Source organism: Pteropus vampyrus, unplaced genomic scaffold, assembly GCF_000151845.1.
Source record: "Pteropus vampyrus isolate Shadow unplaced genomic scaffold, Pvam_2.0 Scaffold26, whole genome shotgun sequence".
Classification (NCBI taxonomy): Eukaryota; Metazoa; Chordata; class Mammalia; order Chiroptera; family Pteropodidae; genus Pteropus; species Pteropus vampyrus.
In genome coordinates this window covers 7,401,280-7,427,203 of record NW_011888807.1, presented here as the reverse complement: position 1 = coordinate 7,427,203, position 25,924 = coordinate 7,401,280, and the positions used below count along the sequence as shown (strand labels likewise).

The window sequence follows — 25,924 nt, the reverse complement described above, 5'->3', positions numbered from 1 at the left end:
CTAATAATTGAAAGTAGTCCTTTTGACATTATCTAAAACAGTGTCACTATCAGAAATCATCTCATTGTCTTGTTAACTTGTTTATATTTTCTGCCTTTTCCATATAAACACTAAACTCTGTGAGTACAGCAATACTGTTTATTGTTTTTATCTTCTACTTCTAGAATATTGTCTGGCACACAGTTTGATAAATTTTTGTGCATGAATGAACATGATGCTTTTGATTTTTTTTTAAATAAAAAACGACATTTTGAGCAACTTCTTGCAGTGAATAGAAACTAAATTAACACTTGTATTTAAAATATACGTACTTAATATTAGTTACAATTCAGTAGTTCTTTAAGTCTTTTTTTTTAGACATATAGATTTTTTGTTATTTGAGAACATTTGTAATTGTGTTTATTGCATTAGGCTTTAAATAAAGCACAATACTGCTGTTGCTCATTGAAAACAATAAAAAAAATAGAGCAAGTGTATTTACTTGCTGAAATGCCACAATAATATTTTTCCAAAATATTAATATATTTCCTATGTTAGCTGTTTATTATTGCTATTATACAACTTTGGATGTGTGTGCGTGTGTGTGTATTCTTTATCAGAAATTTCTCTGAAGTCATGGATTTATAACTTCATTATGTGACAAAAAAATAAAATCAAAGATCATTATAGGCCATATGGGAAATTCTGCATAAGAAGCCTGTTACAGCATTATTGGATGAAAGTTTAAAATAAGCTCTGCTGCACTTTAGATTTAAGCGTGATCTCTTTTATAATCTATTTAAATCTTATTTCAGAGATAGCACAGTGTAAATAGAAAGGACAAGGGGTAGAATCGAGTTAGAGTTCTGATGATGACTGTGCTACTGTCTCTCCATCCCTTGGGGAAACAGCTCATCTCTCTAGGGGTCAGTTACTCAGAAGATGTTAGACTTGGATCATCTCCAAGGTCCCTTTCAAACTAAAGATTGACTTCAATTCAGCAGTTAAAATAAGTGGATATACTTAGCAAAAGTTAGGATATGATTATGTCTTTCTCATAAATGAAAAGTTTTAATTAGACAAAAGTGTTATAAAATGATGAAATAAATTACTAGTTGTCTTTATAAAATTTTACTGATATACAATGCATGTGCTTTAAAATATATTGGTGTTATGTATATATACACATATATTTATTGATATATTGGCATATTACTGATATATAAGTGTATAACCGATTAGTCAGATTGTTATATGATTCCATTTGTTTTAAAAACGTGCGTACATGAATAGATAATTCATTGCATTTCTGACTTTTTACTCTATTATCTGTAAGGAGAGACATGAATAGTAGAGGAATCATTTTGTAAAAACACTTCTAAGAAAAAACTTAAACTGTAGAAATTGTCGACCTTAAAGGAAGCAAAAAAAAAAAAAAAACCTCGGAGATTCCAGTAACAGATTTCAATAAATGAAAGTACTTCTACACTGTGCCATAAACGTTTTCTTTTTTTTTATTCATTAAGGCTCAAAACAAAGATAATGTCTTTAAACTACTCCAAGAGTACTTTAGACATAATTAAGAAATCATTTCTACCTAGGAATACTAGAGTTTAAAATAGAGAATGGTGAAATACTTTCTTGGTGTCTAAAATGATTGATACATTTCTTTTTCATCTTTACTGGATGATTTAAAAGTGTACCCTTTTAAAGGTAAAGAGAACTGAAGGGCCTCAAATCATGAGATAGCTCTTCATGAAACCGGTTTGCACAAGTTGTAGCTAATTCAAAATTTCACTTGTATCGAATAGAATTTGCTCTTAAGAAAGTCAAACACTTGTTATATCCTTTGTGAGTATGTCATTAAATAAAGGTTGCATTGATTAATTTAGAGAGGATTTCATAATAGCCTCTAATCATAATCGTACAAAGAGTTAAATTCCCTTCATTATGGAGCAAGGCAAATGCGAAGTGTTTATAGGCAAGCTAGAAGGTCAGCACTCAGACTAATTCACCGACAGCCCCAGATGCCTGATTAAGCTGCCAACACAGTTGCTTTCTGAGTCTGCCAGAAAGTCAGCTGCAGCTGCAGGGAACATTCTTTTTCCTTTCCTTTTTTTTTTTCCCCAGCCCATTGCTAAGCCTGTTGGTTTTATGATTGCCACAGAAAGAACAGAATTCGGAAATGTAATTCAAGGTGATGATCCTCTCGCTTACCCTATTAATGGGTTTCAAATTAATTTATTATCAACAGCAAAATATAAACAGATGAGAGTTTTTGCACATGTACATGTTCTTAAATCTATTTAGTCACATTTTGAAAAGTAACCATTTGGGGATTCCTAGTATTCATCATCATCATCATCTACTCTTTTATGTTGTATTGGTATCTGCAGCTAAAGACATGTAACCACAGGTTATAGGTGCAGAGTGTGGATATGCTGTCTTTGAAATTACACAGGCCTGATCTCTGATCTTGTTTTCTGCATAACTTTGAGCAAGTGTTTTTACCTCTTTGAGTGTAAGGTATTTAACCTGAACAATGAGAATTCTAGTCTCTGTATCACAGGGTATTGTGAAGGTTAATTAGTTAACATAGTAACATGCTTGGTATCATGTCCAGAAAATTATGGGCACTTCATAAAATCTAAAGACATTCTGAGAGAAAAACAAACAAACAAACAAACAAACATTTAATCCAATGTTTGCATTAGGTCCTTAGAATTTTGGATGTACATTGCTTAATATTTTTTGCTAAAACATTTTAATAGGGTATTATCGGAATTAAAAGAAAAGGCTACCTAAAAAGAAAGGTTGGAGAATGCTGAAAATAATCACAGAACATTTAAAAAGGATATAACGTTATATTCTTTCATTTCAGAAGCTAAGGTTGTTTGGGGCAGAAGCACTAGAGAAAGGAATATAGAAGGAAGCAGAAAGAGACTGTAATATATTATATAGCTGTTTATAAATCTTTAAGTATTGAGAGAAGTGGTCATAAAATGTTTTAATAGCGACATACTTTAAAGCAAAATAACTTGCATTTTGGATACTCTACAGCTATAGAGACAACTTAAAGAGCACTCCTCTATTTGCGTAGAGACAGCTTCTACTTGCCTATTTTTCTCTCCCTTCCTTTCTTCCTCCCTTCTTCCTTCCTTTCTTCCAAGTAAATAAGAATGTATTGCAGAGTCTCTTTCTTCATTGATAATATTAAATACATTTCTGGAAGAGTCACCTGATTCTTTACAGATGGATTTCATAAGCTAAAGGAAATCAATTATGAACATAGCCAAAAATCACACTACCCAAGTGGGAGCCGTTGCCAAGGTCTGTGGGGTGATCACATTCTCTTGCTTTTCTGATTTTCAGTACAATTATATTTTAGTGGAAGGCATTATTTTCAACCAAGAGGGAAACCCTACTCCCATTGTTTCATATAACTCCTGTTTTAAGCAAGGTTTACAGAAAATCCACAACTTTTAAAATGTGTCATTTAAATAATCGAATTAAGATTTTAAATGGCCATCCTGGAGCTTTGTAACTGATATGCATTGCACACATTTGGGATAAGATTTGATATCTCCTTTCTCTCATAGACTTAGTTGAATAAGAATAGTGTGGATTTGTTTGTCCTGATGTTTCACTAAAAGGACACTTTCTTAGTGAGAAAATAATTCTTTTTAGAAGTCATCATTTTCAAGGTCACAGAATATGCATATTGGCCAACTTTTTTTACTAAATGAAATATTTGTGTGTGCTTCTGGATGTAGCCATAAAATACCATCCATTTTCAAAATTAATATAGACTCCCCCCAGCTTAAAATTAGTTTAAACACAACTATTTTTTATGATGATTTATGCAGATAGTTTGTATCAATTTGAGCTAAATATCTGGCTATAAAGCTAAAAATCTAGGATGGATATTTCTACCAAGTATAGAAACAAATTGTATTTTTAGGTTTTTATTATAATACAAACAGACACGCCATTTTTAATTAAGTTAGTATTATAGAAAAGGCAAAGAGTTTGGGTTTGTACTGAGAAAGAGATTGGGATTTGTGATTTCATTATCTTGGTTATATATGTGAGCGCTCTCTCTCTCTATACACACACACACACACACACACACACACATATATATATCATGCAATAATTTTGTTCTTTTAAATAATTCTTCAGGGCTTGAGCTGGGATTAAAAAAATAATACTAATCTGAAGATATGAAAATAATTTCTTAATAGACAATACGAAATTACTTATCTCTGTTAACATAAGATAGATTAATTATTCAGCACAAAAAGTGTGTCAAGCACTAAAACTTAAAACTGAAACATATATAAAAATTACAAAGCATACAATTTTTAAAAATGTCACTTTAGCGAAGACAGTTCTTTATGGTAACTCTTTCGAAATGAAAGGGTTAAATTTCCATATAGTCTATTTGACTATTAAAGCATTATATTTGATTTTCTAATGAACTTTTTTTTGTGCTATATCTAGTAAGGCCACTAAAATGAACATTTAGATGTCTTTCATCAGTTTCTTATTCTGCACCAAATATTTTAGAGATCACATCTTCTAATCTTTGTCATGATAAAAAAAAAAGAAAGAATTCTTATAAAATCAGTTTGTTACTTCTCTTGGAGAGCTATCTACATCCATTTTTTGTTCATTGAAAATACGGATTTTCTTATTTCTGTGTAGTCTTTTGAAATTTTACTTTTATACTTAGAATTATACAGAAGTCAGTTTCAAATAAAACAAATTTTATGAGAAATCCAATGGATAACTTTTAAGAGAATGTTGATGAAATAATACTTGCACATTGGTAGGAAACCTTTTTTCTGTGCAAAGTTCTTAGAGGTGTCAGAAATTGTTGTCTACCTTCCTTTCTTTCTGCTGAGAGCCAAGCAGGGAATTAGGAAATGAGGAGAAGTGCTCTGCACACAATGGCCTTCAGTGAATATTATTGATGACTAGACACCTGCTAGGATGTAAAGACATTTAATCCATATTATTTTTCCTTTTAACTTGTCAACTCAGACATAGCAGCCAGAAGAGTTTTCTGTCAAACATTAGCCTTTGCATTGCATTATGATTTTTATTTTTCATCGTTGCAATTTCAATATATAACACAGTTTGGGCATTTAGATAATATAAATATTTTTAGCTGTATGAAGATGAGCTAGAAAAAATGTGTTCTCTGAATGTCAAAATATCCAGAGAATGTGCTATACATAGGTGAAATTATCAACCTTCTAAAATTATTTTTATAGGAAAAAAACTGCCCCAAATTTTAACTCTTCTCTGGACTTTCTATTTTTACTAATACTTCCTGCATTGTCATTAATGACCACCTGCTATTAATGAAGCACTAAGAATTTATTTTGTTTGTCAATAATTGAAAGGATATTTTTAAATGGATGTAAGGCAATATTTTTCCCCAGAGATCAGACTGAATGATGTATTTCCAGGAGATGGAGACTGTGACTTCCTGCGATGTGAAGATCTTTGAGTCTCCTGCGCCTAGGTCAGTGTCTAACACATGCTGGCTCCCAGCCTTACAATTTGAGAAATCAGTTCACTTAGACATATTTCAGTGAATATAGTCATTATCTAACTTTTTTACTTAGGATAGGCATATAAACATTATATTTTAAATTTTGACCTTAGAGTAAGTAACATAATGTATTTAGCATCTTCAGAAAAATGTTTTGTGACACATATAAGCTTTATAGGCATCTGGAAAATTCTTTTTACCAGTCTGGTTAGGAACCTTCCTATAATATACTATGCCTGTTTTTGTGGAAAATGATAAAAATAATTTAACCTTTTCCCAATGTCTCAGCCACATATCATTGGCACTTTGTCATAACAGAGAACAGAATTCTGCAAATATTTTTGAGCTTTTCTTTCTCCTAATTGTGTATTATGCTTGCCTTTTACAGTCACTTCCTTGACTTCTCTTTACAATTTGATGTTAAGAATGCAGATCGAAAAGAAAAAAAAAAATGTTAAAAATCTACTTAAATAATATATTGATTGACTTATTTTAATGAGGCACAAACAAGAGCCTGAGAGGCAGTGCTGAGTAATCCAACAAATCTAGCTATCCAGGCCTGTACTCTTTCCCATGTTAGAACCCTTTATTTTTAACTGCCTTCTGGATATCTTTACCAGAAGATGTCTAGGCATGTAAAAATGTAACAGGTCCAAAGAATGAACTCATCAGCTTCTCCATTCAACCACCCCTCCCAGTCCTCTGCATCTCTAGAATTCCCTTTCTCAGTTAATGCCATTATAGCACCCAAAAGTCTTTGCTCAAAAGCTCTGATGCAATTCTTAACTTCTCCATCTCTCTGACTTCCCACTTTAACTTAGTCCACAATCCCTGCGTATGGTCTTTCCTCTTCACCTCCACTGCCAGAACCTTGTGTGGATTCTTGTGGCCTTTCGTCTATACTATTGCTACATTCTCTTATCAGTCTGCCCCTACTCTCTCTGATCCTCCACACCATCTCTAGGGTTATATTCCTAAAAAAAAGAAAAAAAAATGTCTGGTTACATTTTACTTCTATATAAAGTTCACTACAGGCTTTCTTTTCAACACTAATTAAAGCACAAACTACTGAGTATGACATAAAAAGCATTCCCATTCTGGCCTCTAATGCTAGCTACTTACTGCTACCCATCCTACCCACTCTCAAGGCCTATTTCCATTGAACTTGCAGCATTTCCAAAGCACACACGTTTTAATATGACAATATGCCTTTCACATGCCAAAAATTAACAGGTGAGAAAATGTACTAATCATTGCATGTGGAACTCAAAGTAATCTTGAGAATAAGCCATATTTGGTGCCCAGAGCTTTATAAGAGAGTGTTTCTAATAGTTAAGTTTAATAGGTAGTACAATTGTGAATTCAGTTCTATAGCTATAGACATCAGAGAAGGCAACAAAAAGAAATAAAAGGAAACAGATTTGGAGTTTTGTTCATGTGGATTCATGCTTTGACCTCAGGAATTATTGTTCTAAGTGTAATCAGTTTTTGATTTAATTATATAATTCTAATATCTAAAGCTCAAGTTCTAAATTTTTCTAGATCTGTGTATGTGCATATAGGTATAATATTTTAATATTCAACTGATAATTTTTATAGCCTCGTGAACTATATCATATTTATAAATCAATAATTGAAGTTAACATATTCAAAGGCATGGGCAATTCTAGTCAGCAGATATTTTAATTCTTTATCAATCAGACTTATAAAATTTGAGTCAAAATAAAGTTGATTAAAACTTTTAGGTAATAGCACAAGTTTTTTAATTATATAATTTTTATTAAGGTGAGCTAATAGAATATACAAAATTTTAGTTTATACTCTGTCATATAGATATGAATCACTCTAGAAATTGATTTTTAATTATGGCTCACTAATAATAATTAGGATGAGTGGAGAAGAAAAATGTGTGTTCATTGATATTTGCTTCTGTGCTACAAAATTATTACATATATTCGATTTAAGATATTTTGACATACTTCACTATTCCACATGTATAGGAAGTGAGCCATAATGTCACTAAAAGCAAACTATTCTGTAACATCTTTTGCTCTTTAATAAAAGCAGTTATTTTAATAGCCGTGCTGACCTGATAATTGCTAGTGGGTCTAAATTGGATGTACTTTAGTTAATGCATCAGTAAGTGATGTACCTTCAATGAAATTAAAAGATTCTAATCTAACCTAAGAAGAGATCTTGTTCATATTGACTGCTTTAAATTCAGACTATGATTTCATATTTTTTAAGTGGCCCATGTCTTAGCTGACCCCATTAGTGGATACAGCTCTCTTTTGGCATAACCAGTTGCTGCTGAGTAAGCATTTCTGAAAGCCTCTGAATAAACTCCATCAGACAACTACCAATGCCTAATTTCAAAGAAGGGGACACTGGGTTAAAAAAAAAAAAAAGATATTTAACATGGAGATTGAGAGAATACTAGGTTGAATTGAAGGATAATGAATTATCAAATAGCAATATTTATTCCATTTTCATTGAACTTGATTTTAACTTTTTTACTTGGTATTAACTTTTTTCTGCAAGATACTTATTCAGATTTTATCAGTCATTTGTAACCTGAAGAATTATTAATTTTGTTTTAGTTTTTCTTTTGTAATTGATTTAGTGATTGGTTCTTTTATGTACCTGCCCACAGGATATAATTTGTGGGGAGTATGTTTCTCTAAATACAGGACAGTAGTCCTACTTCATCTTCCACTTCCATTATGGGGACTACAATTCTCGAATGTAGCAAGGAAAAGTATTAATAGTGTGCCAAATAGGTACACCTATAGGATAGAAAGGTGCTTCTGATTTTCTATTTGGAATGGACCTTGTGTTTCTAAGTTGGAGAGCAGAAATTAAGAGAAAAATTAACTTAAAGTGGACTTCCTGCCCACTTTACGAAGGGTGTGTTTGGGTTGCTAACTGCATTTGAATTTCAGATGCATTAGAATCCATTTGCATGGAGTAGCACTATCTTCCTTAATTCTAGCAATGGGTATGTGCATGCATAGCTTGGCTGACTATTTTTGTGGTGTCTTCTCTTAATGTTTGTACTGGGAATTTGAAAGACACTGCACAGCTCTGCTAGCCAGATGCCATTTTAAACTGCTAGTCTCCGCTATTCTGTGTAATGCAAGGTAAATTGCTGAATATAAAGGATTTTTACCCCCTACTAGCTGTGAAGGAGAATTAAAGTTCAGCTCCAATTCTCTTTCAAGAAATTATCTCTGACACCCTGAATTCCTCTTCTATCAGACTCAGTATACTTTGTCACCTTCGTCTTCGTATTATTGATGCGAATGTCTTGCCCATCAGATGACAGACCTTCAAAAGTCTAGCTATTCAGATTTCCCCTTTTTCTGTTACATAATCTACTCAACTTGATAGACCTTCATTCATTAAGTGATGTGAATTGAATTGAAATTGGCTAATCTGCCCTGATTGTGTGGCCATGTAACCACAGTAGTATTAACTGTGATTATTAATGTGTGTTTATTAAAAGTTATGGTGTATATAGAACTTTCCAAGCAGTCAGTAACTCATATTTGTTTATGCCTAGCCCAGCTGTCTTCCCAACTCCCTAGACCATGCAGTGCCTTGCCATCTACTAATGTACCACAACTGTTCTGTGATGCATCTGTTTTCCTAATTGGTGGAACTGATAAGGATAAATGAGCCCAGTTCTCCCCCTGCAGGCGTATATGTGCTGTCATAAATTCACTAATCACAGCCCTTATCTGGGGGTAGAGGGATGGGAATTATTTCTATTTTCAGGGAGGGTCCTGATTTGGAGCTGTGGCCACAGCCATGGATGGGGTAGAGGAAATGCAGAGAGGGAGAGAGGGAGAGAGGGAGAGAGGGAGAGAGGAGAACACCTGAGTTGCTTTCTGTGATTCATCCATGCTCCCCATCTGCTTATTTACCACTGCAAAGCCAGAAACAGGCTCGATACTGCTTTTGTATCTTCTGCCTGCCTGTTTCAGAGTCTCTGGAAAATATGGAGAGAGGATTTTTTCTTCTCTTAAAGGATATTTTAGTTATATGCCAGAGCTTAGTATCCTTTGATATGGTACCAGCCTCCATGGTATATCTTTTATCTACTACTTCTATTTCCTTTTCCTTTACAGTATTCCTGATCACATCCCTTAAGCCGAAATCTAGCCAATACTCACCTATATTGTTTTTGTAACTTCCTAGTTATAGAAACTTTATAGCCTCATTGAGGATCAAGGTTTTTAGCTGTTTTAGTCATTGCTCTATTCCTAATACTTAGCATAGTCCCAACATACAGTAATTTTTTTTTTGCCATTATATAAATTTAAATCTCTTTTCACTTTAATTATATTTTAGGATCATATAATATTATTATATAGTTTATCTTAGGTTCCTTTGCTTTGGAACTATTATTTGCCAACTTTGAACACCTACTTTTTTTCTTTAGTTTTTATCTTCTTTATCTATCTACCATTCTCAGTCAAACTTATGTTTAACCGAATTAGATTGAGTATATGATTCCTATTCAACCTTTTAGTAAGATTCAAACAATTTGGTTATACAATTTTTATTCTCTCTCGTATCTTTAAATTCAATCTTAAAATCCTATATTACCTATAAGTTCTTTCCTTAAGTTAAATAATGGGCTAATTAGTTGAGATCTTCATCTACTGCCCTTCATTATTCTCTGCTTAAACTGCTGTATTTCTAATACTTAATTAAAAAATATATTATAAATTTAGAAAATATGTATTGAACACCTATGTTCTACATAGGTTTGGGTATATAGACAAGAACAAAAGACAAAGTTGAGGCAGCAGAGCGTCTTGGTTAAGGTGCCGTTCATGGTGAATTCAGAATTCCCTTTCTGCTTTGCTACCCATGCAAGCTTGGAGGCTAAATGTAGTTTTTTCTTCATATGAAAAAGAAGTAGATATATAATAGCAGATCTGAAGTCTCTTGTTGCTTTAACATTTAGTTATTTCTGTGTTAAATAGCAGCATATTTTAAAAAAAGTAATTTATACTTTATAATATGAAACAAGGTTGGTCAAACTATTCCATAAAGTTTTCACCTAGATTTCAATTGGCTTGCCCTTTGGGACAGTTTTCATTATAGTTGATTTTAAATCTGTATTAGTTTTCTACTGGATTATCAGGTTAACACTTAAAAATATGTAGTTACTTATGTAGGTAAGTCATTAACAATGATAATTAAAATGAATATATTCTGCAAACAGTTTTGAAGCTCGTTGCTTTTGTGTGATAATTATCTGTCGTCAATGGTTAGATGATTTGTTTATTTTCATAGACGTGTGAACAAATACTTATTTAGCATGTATATCATAAAAACTAGTGGTTGTCAATTTCCAGATTTTAGTCAAAATTGAAACTCTGAATAACCTGTGCTGTTTCCCACTAAATTACATGTGGTTTTGTGTATACATCTTAGTTTCTTTAGCTGTATAGCTGTGAAGTTGGCTTTAATAGGACTGTCTACCTCATAGCGTTAATTTGAGACTTAACTGAAATAATGTTTTTGTTTGTTTGTTTGTTTGTTTGTTGTTGTTTTGTTTTGTTTTTACTTCATACTATGCTAAGTTAAAAATATCCTTACCACATGTCACATGGTAAGGATTCTGTTAATTTTATTATGATTTTTTCCTTCTCTAACCCATTTATCATTTTTCTACCTACTTGTTTATAAAGAAACAATATATATTAAAAGAGTGGTAAAAGAAGAGCATCTGGTCATTTAAAAATAAGAGAAATAAACTCAATAAAATTTAATAGAATTACAGATTCTTTTGAAGACAATTGATGAATATTGAAGTACAGTACTTAATTCACTGAATAGTGTATATTCTGACAATATTCTACTGAAGGAAGTATTTAATATTTAATGATCTCATTATATTTAATAAAACATGAGAGAGTATGGATTTCAAGATATAATTCTTTCCATTAACAGGAAGGTTTGATGTAAATGAGTATCGGTATAATTGTCCTTAAAGACTAAGCACATTTACAATATATTAAAATGACCTCTAAAAATTGTGTCTGAATTTCTTGGTATGTTAGGTAATTAAATAAAACATTTTACTGAAATAATTTATATATTATTTTATTTGATCACTTGATCCAGTACAATTTTGTATAATGATTTTGCTCTGGAAGCACTGTTTTGATTAATTTTAAAGTAGCTACAATAACTGGGATATAACTAAATAGGTAATATTTTTGTATTAAAATATAAAACATTAATTTTAAAGTAGTTTAGATTTATTATCTTGCTTGAAAAATCAATTTATGATTTTAATTAATGTATTCTTGTAGTAGTATCTGAAAAAAAAAAGCTCCCTTTTCCTCTTAAACGAATAGAGAAGATTCATACTTAGTTCAGTTATTAAAATTATTTTTATAGTATTAAAGATATATTTTATAATTTTTGGTTATATGTTTATCAAAAATGACCTGGAGGAGGTATCTCTTTATAGGAATCAAAGTGATTTGAAATTTACTCTTAGTCTAAAATTTCTTAGTTATTACTTTCCAACATTTTTCTCTATTTAAAGAGAAAAATCAAATGGAGAAATAATTCACTAATTCATTTACATAAGTTTACAGATTCTTAATCCTGTTTTCTTATGACAAACCACAAAAATAAAAAGTATCTGACACTATATTGATTAGTTTTTTCCACATGTCCTTTGATTTTTTTATTGTTTTATTTGAGAAATAAGGTAAAATAATGCATGGACAGCTAATACATGAGTTACAGTACAGCTCTCATCTTTAACTTTCTATTTTGATAAACGCCAAAAAGAATACAGCAGACCTATTTTTTTACTGATTTTCATCCATTGGATAAATCAAGATTAATTATTCCAAGATAATTCCTGGCTTACCAGATTTCTTCACTCTATTTCTGTACTATTTTGTAGTTCTGCATTTGTATTAGTCTCATGGCTTGTACTCTCTAGTATTTCAAATCTCTATAGACATCTCTCAGGTTCTGTTTTATATTTAAGTTATACACCTGTATGGGATTCTGATTTGTACTGATGTTCTCACTGGACCAGAGGGCCTTCTGGAATGTGACCCATGTTTTAGGTCCAACACTTCCTAGGTTGCAGCCTATATACTAAGCCTATCCTGGACACAAGCCGAGGGCACAATTGTGGACTAAAAAGCATGTTTGTTGTATTCGTTACCTTTCTGGACAACCCTCTGTTTCTTCAAAGCTTTCATGATCTCGCTAATACCATGAAACAATTTGATAAAACCAATCAGAAATCCTAGAAACAAAACATGATGTTTTAGACTCACTTATAAAACTTATATTAAAAATAAAGCCCTTAAAAATGCTGCTTAACATATAGAAATGGATCTTTAGTAAAATAATTAGTCTTTGTGTTACCTGGATTGAGCCCGATAGTTGGGGACTTTCTGCACCTCAGATCATATTATATAGGCAGCTGTTAATTCGTAAGACTAACTGCTATTAGAGACCCACAGTTCCAACAGAATAGTCACTAATATTTTAAAAGTGGCAAAAGAAACACACACACACACACACACACACACACACACACACACAAATTGCTCTTTCATAACAACAGGTAGAGTGAATATGAGAATTTGTGCAAGAGGTGGCGGTGGAGAGGATCAGACTTTTTGGGTAGTAAATGTCATGGTCCTGAAGTGAAGGTCGATTCCTATATTTAGACTGGTTGTTGAATGTTGGATGTATGTTTGGTTGAGAGTAATCTCAGTAACTCTAGTGATCACAACTCTTGCAAAACCTAAAACAAGAGAAAAAATATGAACAGGTCTATGAGAGTAGGGAGACATCATTAGCCCAGGCTAATTCATATCCTACTGCTATTTCCAGGGGTGAATTTGTTTATCAGCCCCATTAGGAAAACAAAGTTGGAAAAATATTCCCAAAAGGTGAGATTATCATCAAAAGAGGGATAGGAATGTGTCCATCTACTATAATTCACTATAGTAACATACAGGATCTTGAGTAGTAATAGTTTGATGCCTGCTGGTATGGTCAGGTAACAGAAGCTACCTTAATGAGTAAAGCACTACGGGCTTCCAAATCATGTGTAATAGTTTTTTGGTTAAGGAAAAAGGAACATCAGGAGAAAAGAGGTAGTAGGCCTGTGGGAGAGGAAATGGTGGTGATAGTTAAGATCAAGTTATTGCAGGTCCTAGTTACGACTGTTACAGGGTCAGCTTTAAAGAGTAGGCCCTGAACTGCACACTGGTGGTCAGTGGTGCACCATTAGAGAAGGAAGAGCAGAAAGTCATGAAGGTGTGGGTGTTCCACAGAAAACACCATGACTCCAGCTTCCTGAAGTGAAAATCTGAAAGCCATTAACAGAAGCACACTGGCTGATATGAACTGTCATTTTTTCCTTGTAGAAATGTTCTAAAAGGAGTTAGGTTGCCTTATTTAGCTTATTCCATGCTTGGTAGCCTTAGAGACCAGAACAAAGAATGAACTGTGACCCTTGTTTCCTGCTATTATTTCTAAATGCATCTTAATATGACACTAAATATTAATGATATAATAGCAATTGTAACACAAAAGTAACAAAATTAAGGTTAAGATTATTTTTCTTCTGTTAAAATTATATTTCACTAGTGACACCCCCACAAAATAGTACATATTCTTTGAAATTGTTATACTTTTTCAAAAGCTTGCAAATTAGTGTAAACTCAGGACCTGCAGAACATCCTTTCAGCATTATGAGATTCCAGAAAAAATGTGAATAGGATGTTTCAGTTGTTAGGTAATTTTCCAGATGTCTTTTTTTTGTGTGTGCTCAGATAATTCAAATGGCTTCCTTTCAACATTTCAGGCTTGTCATGTCCACTGTATTAGAGTGTGTAACATTTTTGAAGGAATTTGTCACAGATATCACATTTCCACCTTAACTTTCTAAGTTTGAGGAGTGCATGCCAAGATCACTATAAATACATCCTAATAAACATATTTTCACCAATTTTTGAAGATTTTTTATTTCAAATGTCAATATTGTATGTGTTATGATAAGAGTAATTTAATTAGTTATGGTTTTTACTGATATTTTGAATAAATATATTTAGACTGTATTTATAGTGAACCTCAACATTTGCAAATGATAAAGACAGCATTGACTCATATATGAGCATTCATTAAGAAGCACATTTAAAAGTTTGATTTTAATCATGATTTCTATGTCCTTCAGTAAGTAGGAAGGCAGTGAAAATTCCCCTAAACCATATAATTTAGACACTTAAAATTTAGAGCATTTCCTTTCAGTCTTTTTTTTTTTTTTTAATGCTTTATTGGCTTAGCTGAGATTATACATTACATACAATATTATATATCCTGCTCATCCCTTTGTTCATATTAGTATAACATCAAAAAGTGTAGAGGGTGATTTAATAAATTTTTAAAAATAAAATTTATTTTTAGATATAACACAAACAAATTTTAACTAATTTAGAATGTATAAGGTTCTGTCTATCCACAAGCATTCATTCTCTTGTTACTTTTTAAAAATATTTATTTATACATGAGCACAAGTGATTTTTATTTATTTACATTTGTTTGTTTGTTTATTTATTTATTATTTTATAGCCTACAGCACCTCGTATTCCTAGGTGGTTTCCCATCCAAGTAGTAACCAGGCCCGACCCTGCTTAGCTTCTGAGATCAGACGAGATTGGGCATGTTCAGGGTAGCATAGCCATAGACTGTACAAGTGACTTTTAGAAACTATTTTTTTTATAAAATAGTTGAAACAGCATGATATATGGGTTAGTCATGTTCTATTCTATAAGAGCTCTATATTTCTGAAGATGTGCTATAATTTCAAACTGAAATAATTCAAAACCGATCCTGATGGAAGATGGCACATATATTTGTTAAATAGCGCAAACATAGTGCGCAATTGACTCCATCCACCAACTTTGAAATGATGTGATTCTTGGAAAATTTTGTAATTTCTAGCAATAATATAATTTCAAAATAAGTGAATTTAGAGAGAATTTGCACTAGCTGAGATTTACTTAACTGTGACAATTATAGTGGAAAGAAACTTCTATTTGGATTTGAGAACACCTGTACTTGAATCCTAGCTATGGGTAAGATTAGAGAATTTGCTTAACCTTTCCAAGCCAATTGTCCATATCTTGGACAATTGTTGGAGATTGCATGTACATAGTGTTTGTTTAAGTACTTGGCTCAAAAACGAGATTCATTTTATACTATTTCTTTTCATGATTGAGCGTATTTGACCATTCCTCTGGCTACTTGTTTCCACAACTGGCTTTTAAGCATTTGTAGAAATTCATTTCTTCTATAGAAGAACTTAGATATTCCAGGGTTGATCAAAAATGGCTTAAAATTCAGAGATGTTCAGGACAAATGCCTGATTAATAATCCCAGTTTACTCTGTCATGAGATTTCTGATTTTTGGTATTTGTCTTTATACTGATCAAGTGATGAGTTTTTCATGCCTATTGATTCTCAAGAAGAGAAGTGAGAAACTGATACAACTCCAATAACGAGAGACTGTAACTATTATCTTAATTAGTCATGTGCCTCTTATGACGGGGATATGTTCTGAGAAATGCATCGTTAACACAATCTCAACATTGTTCGAATGTCGTACAGTGCACTTATACAAACTTAGCTCATATAGCCTACCATCGTTCCTGTATGAGTTATACTTTGATATGACTGGCAGCCCAGTAGGTTTGTTTACACCAGCATCACAGAAACACCTGAGTAATTATAGTGTAAGCCCTGACACTTGGCTTTTCTTTTTGTTATGCAAGCGTCTGACTTAAATTTTAATTTCCAAGGCATCCACTTCAAAGCTGGCTAACTCAAAAGCATAGCCAGTTCAGACTAGATAAAGAACCAAGTCACCTCTCCATCACCACCACACCAGGCTCCTTTGTTTTAGAGATCCTGGTTGATTTCAGTAACGGGCTACCTGTTTTTGTTGTTGTTGTTTTGTTTTGTTTTTTCTCTGCCCTCACTTTAAATTTCCCAGTCTTCTGTTTTAAATTTACAAATGGAGAGTGAGCTCCTGAAACCCTAGGCCCCACCTTTGACCTCAGTAAAAGGAGAAGCCCAGGCACTGAGCACAGGGGCTGTCTCTACCAGTGACCTTGCTTCATGCCACCCCCTTTCCCTCAACACACACACACACACACACACACCCCACCTGTCTTGTATGCTCCAGGGCCTGTAAGTAATAAATTCTTTTTTTATTCAAAATTTTGTACTGATTATCTCTAAAGAGTGTTTTGCAACCATAATAAGAATCACGAAGGACAGTCTAGTGCTAATTTTGGTTTAGAAAGAAAAGACATCTATGGGATGAGCCCAGGTGAGCTCCCTGACACACTTCCAGTTGATAATATTGTTATAGATAGGCTGAGATGGCACAAAATAAAAATCCTTTATTCTAGGACATCACTAAGCGGTAGTTTTTCAACTCCATTGTAGTCTTATAAGACCACTGCCTCAAGTGCAGTCTCTCATTGACCAAAATGTTATGTGGCATGTGACTGTTTTAGAGGTGTGGGTAAATACAAGTAAAGGATCTTTCAGCTCAAGAAAAATCTGAGAAGTCCACCCCTTCTGGCTTGTTTCCTGCTGGTATTGTTCACTTTATGTGTTCCTGGTTTCAGATGAAATATAAGTAACACCAACTTTATTTAAATTAAAATGTATCATATGTTAGAAGAAAAATGAAGCATCTTTGTACTCAGTATAATTGGGTATGGGACTTTTTATTGGAATAGGGTTATAACAAATGACAGGTTTTGAATATTAAATTAAATTGCTTCATTAATGTTAAAGTATAATTGTGAGGGAAACAATGGTGTAACTCATAAATATTAGTGTACTTAAATACCGTAATCTGTGCTTCGCCTTATATTTAATTCATTTGCAGAAGAAGGACTTTATTATATTATATGCTATATTATCAACTGTTCTGGACTGGTCTTAAATAGACTGACTCTGAAAAAGACTATTTTTAGCAGCTTTATCTTGTTATTTACATTGCTTTACTTTTTTTTTTTGGTATGTTTTAAAAAGCTAGGTTACAAATGAACAAGACAAACAAACACAGACTCATGGACATGGACAATAGACTAGTGGTTACCAGAGGGTAGAAGGGAGGGGGGAGCGGGGAGGGAGATGGGTAAAAGGGGTCAAATATGTGGCGACAGAAAGAAATCTAACTATGGAAGGTGAGCATAATGTAAATATATATATGCCTTATTACTGTTAAAATGTACAACTGAAACTTAATGGATTTCGTTAATCGATGTCACCATGAAAATAAATAAATTAATTAAAATAAAAAATAAAAATAATAAAATTTAGGTTACTTATTCAATGGTTTTAATGGTAAAAATTATTATTCATTTTACCTTATTAATTAAAATCATGCTTTGAGTAATTTGTCCATGTCATATTTTTTATATTTTGTATAGATGACACATTACTCCATACTTTATTTTCCTTCGTTCAAGAATTTTAGACTATAACTTATTTATCTGATATCGCTGTCTTCTAAATTAACAAGTCAACATCATTAAAAATATTCTAGTGATGTCCTTTGGATCAGTTTCACTCCACAAGTTTGAATAAACATACAGTGCTAAAATGTTCCTTACAAATACATTGAATTGGTAGGGAAAAAAAGAGGAGGCAGTTTGTTTTGAGAAAATGTTTAGGTGGTACTCTCATTGAAGAAACTGAAAAAAGTATTAACTGTTTCTTAATCCCTACATATTCTACTGACAATAAGAGGGGTTGCCATAAACATCATTTGGATCACAGCATGATTCTGTTTCAAAACTATGTAGCAGAACTCCATCCTGGATTCAAATTTTAAAAATAACATTTAAAAATTCTCTTTATCTGAACAATAGTTAGAAGATGATTTATGTTCAAGAAAATTTGAAATTATCTTACTGTTTTCTGGAATGGATTTCCACATTCTTGTGCTGCTTTGAGTTATACAGGCTTATGTATGGAAATGCCTTCTCTGTTACACAGTGTCACTCTCACTGCTATCTCAAGATTCATGTGATGCATTTTTGGAAATAGTGACCCCAAGTCTAAATGAGTTAACAAATATCTGAATTTTTGGATCTGATTTTCCCAGTACTTTCTATATTTTCTGAAGTACAAAGAATTGTCTGTTTCCTTCTAGAATTTATGTAAAAGTCAGAGAGAATATTTTATAACATAAAAAATATACACTTGTTTCATTGTTTTTGCGAAGTGAGAAAAATATTGGCTATTTCTTAAGAAAAGAAAACAAAGTAAAAAATGACTTTAGATAAATTAGAATTTATATCTTCCATATGTTGGTTGTTGTTTTCATTTTATATTTATTTTATAGATCATTCATCTGTGAATATCTAGAGGTTATTCACTTGTTTGTACTCTTTATCTCATTTTATGATTTAAATGCTATCAAACTTATACATGAATGTAAAAAAAATATTTCTATGTTGATATATTTAAAAACAACATCAACAGCAATACTGTTCTCTTAGATGATAATGAAATGGGTAATTCTTGGTTCATTTTCATTTGATAATATTCCAAGCAAATGCTAAAGATAGTGACACTCTATAGTAGAAAGAGTTGCTGACTATCGAGGGAAGACTATTCTGAAACTCATTTTCTTGGTTGTCATTCCGATGAACCTCTTATTATTTGACTGTGAAGTTAATCTTTCTCCATGAAAAATTGCAAGCAGCCATTTTACTTGATCTTGTTGGGCTCTGTGCCTTTGCAAGTGGGCTATCTCTTCTTAATTTGTTCATGATAGGGAAAAGCAATTTGTAACCACCCAGAACAAAAATCAAATCTAACTAAGACTTTCTTACCTATTGTTTTTCATAAAGGTTCATTTTGAATCTACTTGAAGTACATAGAGTAAGCTATTTTTTATGGGGCTCAGGTAAAGGACATTATTTTGTATTACCTGATAACATAGCATGATCTTCCAAAGTTATTTTTCTATTAGAATATCTTTATAAACTTAAATATAATCCTGAGTTCATATTTTATACCCCTGTATTAAATTCATAAAAGTTTCTGCTGCCAGTTTTAATATAGCAAATATGTTTTCTAGAACCAATAATTCTCATCCTATTTTGAGGTTCTGATGTTCTTTTTGAATACCTGAAATACAGGACTGAAGGAAAACATTTAACAATAGGGACAGATATTGAGGAACAAATCTCAGAAACTACACAACTATTGATCAAATTGCAAATATAAAATTTTATTAATGTTCATAACTAAATGAGAGTATGGATTTAACTAGATTGCAGCTCTGTAAATATTTACAGTGAATTTTGAGTTTTGCAATTAGTGCTAACAATTGTTTAGCAACTCTAGATTTCTTAGGCTTCAACCACCTTACTAAAAGTTTTACTTGGCGGCTTCCAAGAATGGTCACAGAGCAGTGCATGTTTTCCTCTGTGATCAGGGGCAGGTAGCTGGAGGTTCACATTTGTTGATTTCAATTTGACACTAATAAATAGCCATCTGATTGAATGATACTTAGAGTTTTCAATATACAGAAGTGAATGCTAAAAATACTTTATATGTTATCGCATTTTCTCTAGATAGTCCCCCAGGTATCTTATAATGTGGGGAGTAAGGATGAGACTTAGAAAGTTATGTGTGTATTTATCTGATGGAAGGGAAGATTTTTCTATCACAGAGCTAAAAACATTCTCTAAACATGATTGCTTTTCTCATTGATTCACAAAGAATACCAAGCCATAAGGTTTTCATTTGTGAAGTTAATTTTTACCTTGATCTTTTCCTCTTTCTAATTATAGCACCTTGGAGACATTTATATGTTCGATATTAGCTTTATGTGGAGAAATACAGTATATTACCATTATTCACAGTAGTTGTTTCTGTAAAGTTGCTGGAACACTGATTTAGTGAATACTGAAAAATACAGTGTTAGATTCCAGTGAGCCTCCAGTCACAATATTTTTATCAGTAGATGAATACATAACCTTGTTTAAGTGTGTTTCTGTTTCAAAATGCCATGTTTAATATTTATTGGTGATTCATTAATATTAAACTCATGGCCAACAGCACTGTAACTCAGCCTGAATGAAGCTTATCTAACACAATTATTTCTTCCCTAAGGCACATCCCAGTCTTCTTGTGCTTTGGAGTATTAGATAGGGCTTGAGCACTATGCTTGGGGCCATTTTCAAAATGCACAAAAGTGCAAAAATGCGGCATTAAATATACCTTGAAAAAGACACTTGTATAGAGTATGAAAGCTAAAACAAAATGGCAGAGGGTTGCCTTTTTCGACCTCAGCTGGGAATGTGTACATCAGGTAGTTCAAATTATTTGCAGCTCTGAACATGTATGTCCTTTTTTCAGATGATCCTGAAAAAAAATGTATCAATTTTAGGGCTAAGAATAAATTTTAGTGAGTGGATGATTTGCAAATTACAGAATCCAGAAATAATAAGAATTAGCTCTACCGTATGTTGCAAATCAGAATGATTTTGAAATGTGTTTGTATCTGTGATGACTGTATGAAACTTCCTCTTAGTTTTGGGAAGTAATTATAATATTTTAAAGTTACAAGAGATCTTAGGAATCAACTAGTTCAAACTCCCATTGCATATAGGAATTTCCTGTAACATATCTCTGAAGAATCGACATCAAATTTAAGTTTTAACATTTGCTATGATTGGGAACTTACAAATTTTACAGGCACTGATTGTGACTTTTGGCTGTTTTAATATAATCTTTATCAGTTGCTTCTACTTCTCATTTTTTAAAGCTACAGGACATAAACCCTTTTCTTCATTCACATTAAAAAATCTTTTAGAAATTCCAAGTTTGCTAAATATTAATATACTCTTACTTTACTAAGTTAAATAACTTCTTAAAATGACTTCTTAACATGACTTCTTGTTTTATTTTCCTATGTTTTCATCCAAATTGTTTACAAGAAATAAAAGCTGAATAGGTCAGTCTCATGTACAAAGTTTTAAAATCTTCTACCATGATTGACTATAACTTTGGTTCAACATTTTATAAATCAGTTGACTGATAGGAGTTTATCTTTTTTTTTTAATCTTCAATAGCATTCAGCTTTGTCCAAATACTTTTCTGTGTGTGTGTGCGCGTGTGTGTTTATACACAAAAAAATTTGTAGTCATAGTCACTCAGGTGACATTGACAATAGGAATACAATGTCTTTACTGATGAAATTTGCTTTTACAAAGGATTAGTTTCTTATGATTATGCTATATTTCACATTCAGTGTACTTTACAAGAAATAAGTTATGGATATTGTGGATGTTCTTATTGTTACAGTCATGTTAACCTAGACTTTAATCTGTCAGAGTTTAATGGACAAATTGAGGTGAATCAAAAACTCACTCTTGAGGATGATATATTTGGATTTCTATCTTCCACGTGTCATTCTCTCTGTTTCTCTCTGTCTTTCCTTATTGTCTTTCTCTGTCCATTTAAGTCTTTAGTTTCTTTAGAGTTACTCAAATGTTTTAAACATGTGTTTTTCAGTTCATATAAAAAATTATATTATCTGTGTTCCTATTATTTGATATTTTAAATATTTTATCTTTACCTAATTTTATTTGTATCTCTACCTATCTATCTACTGACCTACCTACTTGCCTATCATCTGTTTCTTGGAGCATAACTGTAACAGCTTACAGTATACTAAATATGTGGAACATATTTTTTACATGTTCATTTTATTTAAGATAATAATAATAGGTCTAAATATGAGGAACACAATTATTTTTCTTGCTCACTTAAAGATATGGTCATTTGTTATTCTAAATGTCTCTTTTCACAATATATAGATATATAAATGATAAACATCTCATACAGGTATATCAAAGATAAATGAGATAAGATTCATTATATCATGGGAGTGAAATCATGATAGCACTTTCTGGAAGGAAGTATTGATACTGATAGTTTGATAGAGGGGAGGAATATTAAATAACTTAAAAGCATTAATATTCTTGAGGCTTTGAACCATTTTTCCCTTTGAACACAACTAAGATGAAATTTTTTAAAAAATTAAATATTCTCTATCCCTTGGTCTTAATCCATTCAGGCTGCTCTAACAAAAAAATACCATAGACTGGGTGGCTTTTAAACAACAGAAATTTAAACCTCAAATTTATAGAAGCTGGAAAGTCTGAAATCAAAGTATCAGCAGATTTAGTGTCTAGTGAGAGCAAGCTTCCTTCTCACTATAAGCTTACCTGGTGGAAGGGGTGAGGGCTCTATATCTGTAGGGTCTCTTTTAAAAGAACACTAATCCCATACAGGAGGGCCCTACCCTGATGTCCTAATCACCTCCCAAAGGTTACATCTCCAAATGCTTTCACATCGGAGGTGTTAGGTTCCATGCTATTTTTTCTTAGCATGATATTTATAGTAATTTAATTTTATTTATAGGTATTTTAAGTGAACTTCTGCCCTAATTATTGTACATATCGATAATATCTTTTCTGGACCCTTTTTCCTCCATCTCTGCTATATGTGTATTTTATTCCTTCCCTAGGGACATTGCTTTAGTTCTGTGGTGCTTTGCTGTCATGCCCGTTGGTGTTTTTCAAGTTTGCACATCCTGCTGTGCACTACTATATACCTTTTTGTCAGTGAGTGACAGCAAAAGGGAATTTCCTAGACTCTTGATCTTGTTAAAGTCAGTGTTACAAAGACCAGAATTAGAGTCAGTTTCACTTTACTGCCCATCACAATCAGAAGAAAACATATTCTAAAAGCATACAGATTCATTCAAAAGAAGCATAGACTAACCTGTTTTCAGATAGCTTAAAAAAATCCCATGTTTCTAAAACTACAGGTTATTTAGAGAACGATTTGCTAGAATGTATATTTCTCATTTTTCATCTTTGCTTTTTACTTCTTTACAACTTTGGCTTTCTAACAACTAGCCAGTGAACATGTTAAAGTTGAAAGTGTCTATATACAGTCAGTTAGCAGAATTTCTAGGAAATGCCTTTTACCTGGCTTTTCTTTGAGACTTTTGTCATGACAGAGATGCATCTGTTACTCACAACTCTTGGTAACTAGAAATAAGAGCAAAGTATTAAAAAGTGGTGTTCTAATTTTTTATTAACATAATTTCTTCCCAGTACCAATTTTTTTTTATTCTTATTTTATTTGGTATGGAATGGCATGATTTCTAAAGTTAAGGAAAATCCTACTTTAAATTATTTCTTATTAAGTAGTAAATAATGTATTTTGCAACAATAATTTATTGCTATTTTTTTCAAAGATGAGATGCTTTTTTCAAAGATGTTATAACCTATAAATTCTATGGAAAAGCTAGAAAATTAACTGGAAACATTAAAAACTTTAGATGGAAACATTAAAATATTAGAGAATTTACTGTACTTGATGAAAGATAAAGATAAAACAGCAAAATGGAATCTGTTTTTGGAATTCAAGTCTTTTGTTGTAATCTCTTAAGCTGTTAGATTTAGGAAGTGTTTTTATGACCACTCTGTTACAAATGTGATTACTTAATCTAAAAAAATGGTTTTCGTGACTTTTCTACTATGATGTACAAATTTCTTGCAGAGTGTTGTGCAATAATAAAGGACTCCCAGGGAATTCTTTGGTATACTGTTATACAAATAGTTCTTACCTTACCATTGATAATTTTGTAAAGAAAATATAACTAAAGTCCTACTTTTAAGCATTAGCCCTAGAAAGGAGATGAAAATTTATTCTTTTACATTTTTATTACTTACCTCTGTCCTTGAAATAGATAGTTTAATTTATTGTCTATGTATGTTTTCTCACCTATAAAATGTAAATAAGCTAATTTGAAGGTGTAAACTATAATTATAGCTTCCAAGTTATAAAAGTAGAGATCTTTACTAAAGATCTAAATCAATAATATCTACAGGTAGGATACATTTTCTTTTCAGTTCAGTTAAGAAGCAATTAAGTTGTCAGTAGTCATTCTTCCACCAAATTGTGTTGTGGTACCACAATATCTTAATAATTGAATTATAATTACTAAGGAAGTCAAGGTTTGTTTCTTTCTTTTTTTTTTTCTGTTGGCCATTTTGCTTTATTCCATTTTTTTTCAAATATTACCTAAACTATTTAAACTTATGGTTGTAGAAGAGAGAAAGCAAAGAGGCTTTTGTTAATTAGCACACACATAACAAAAATAGCTTTTTTTCTCATTCCACATGTTCTTTCTAGAATTATTTTCAACTAGGCTCTTGTGCCTCACCAAAGCAGACTCAGTACTCTTCGTTCAATGTTTAAGAAGTATTTTATTTCTGCTAAGCTCTTAGAAACTAGAAATAAAAATAAAGTAAGGTCATATCCTCAATAAGCTTTCTTTTAAATATGTCATTGAGAAAAGTAAATAAACCAAGCTGATGTTAGGTCACACTGCTATGATTGGGCTAAACAGAAGGTGCTTCTGAGGAACACATGGGATGCCTATACTAGATCAGGGATCAGAGTAAATTAAGGACATTTTCTGGGTAGTAAAATATCTGAGCTGGTGCTTTAGATGAGTGGTCTTTGGAAATGGGCAACTGATGGAAGGCTCTGAAGCAAGAGAAGAATTTCAGGTAGCCAATTTGCCAATAAGTTGGAGCAAAGATTCGATCCATCTTGCAAAGATTATTTCAAGCTATGCTAACTAGTTTGATTTTATTTTAAAGGATATGGAATGGTGCTTACAGATTATATGTAGTGTTCAAATATACATGATCAATTTTATCTTTTCAAAGCATTCTCCTGCAGCAATTTGAAAGAATGGCTAGAGGATGGTTAAGACTAATGTCTGGGAAAAGGAAGGTAATTTAATGACTTGGTATGTCTGAGTGGTAATGACCAGTGGGCAGTTGAGTGCTCTGATCTGAAGCTCAAAAAATGTGTCACTCTAATGTCATGAGAAACCATCTTCCATGTCTGTGGTAAATTTATAGCACTTGGAATAAATATCTGGACTTCTTATACTTCCAGTGCTCTTGGTAATTAGAGATAGCAGGACTTCTGATTTGAGACCACTGTCTGAGATTCCAATATTCTGGAGAAGCAGTTGGCAAACTTTTCTTTAAGCTCTCTTTTACTCAATGGGTTAGGCTTCCTGGCCTTACAGTCTCTGTGGAAACTATTCAATATTGCTGTTGTAGCCAGAAAGCAGCCACAGACAAATATAAACAAATGGATGAGGTTATGTTCCAATAAAACTTTATTTACAAAAGAGGCAACTGAGCCTCTTGCTGTAGTTTGCCTCATGGAGCATAGATAGCAAAA

At 32.3% G+C, this 25,924-nt stretch overlaps 1 protein-coding gene and 1 pseudogene across 1 annotated transcript in view; one reads left to right on the top strand and one right to left on the bottom strand.

Annotated features, from left to right (window-relative positions):
• Window positions 1–25,924, top strand: part of CADM2 (cell adhesion molecule 2) — a 992,109-nt gene that overhangs the window by 18,492 nt on the left and 947,693 nt on the right. The window lies entirely within an intron of this gene.
• Window positions 15,174–15,292, bottom strand: LOC111737440 (annotated as a pseudogene).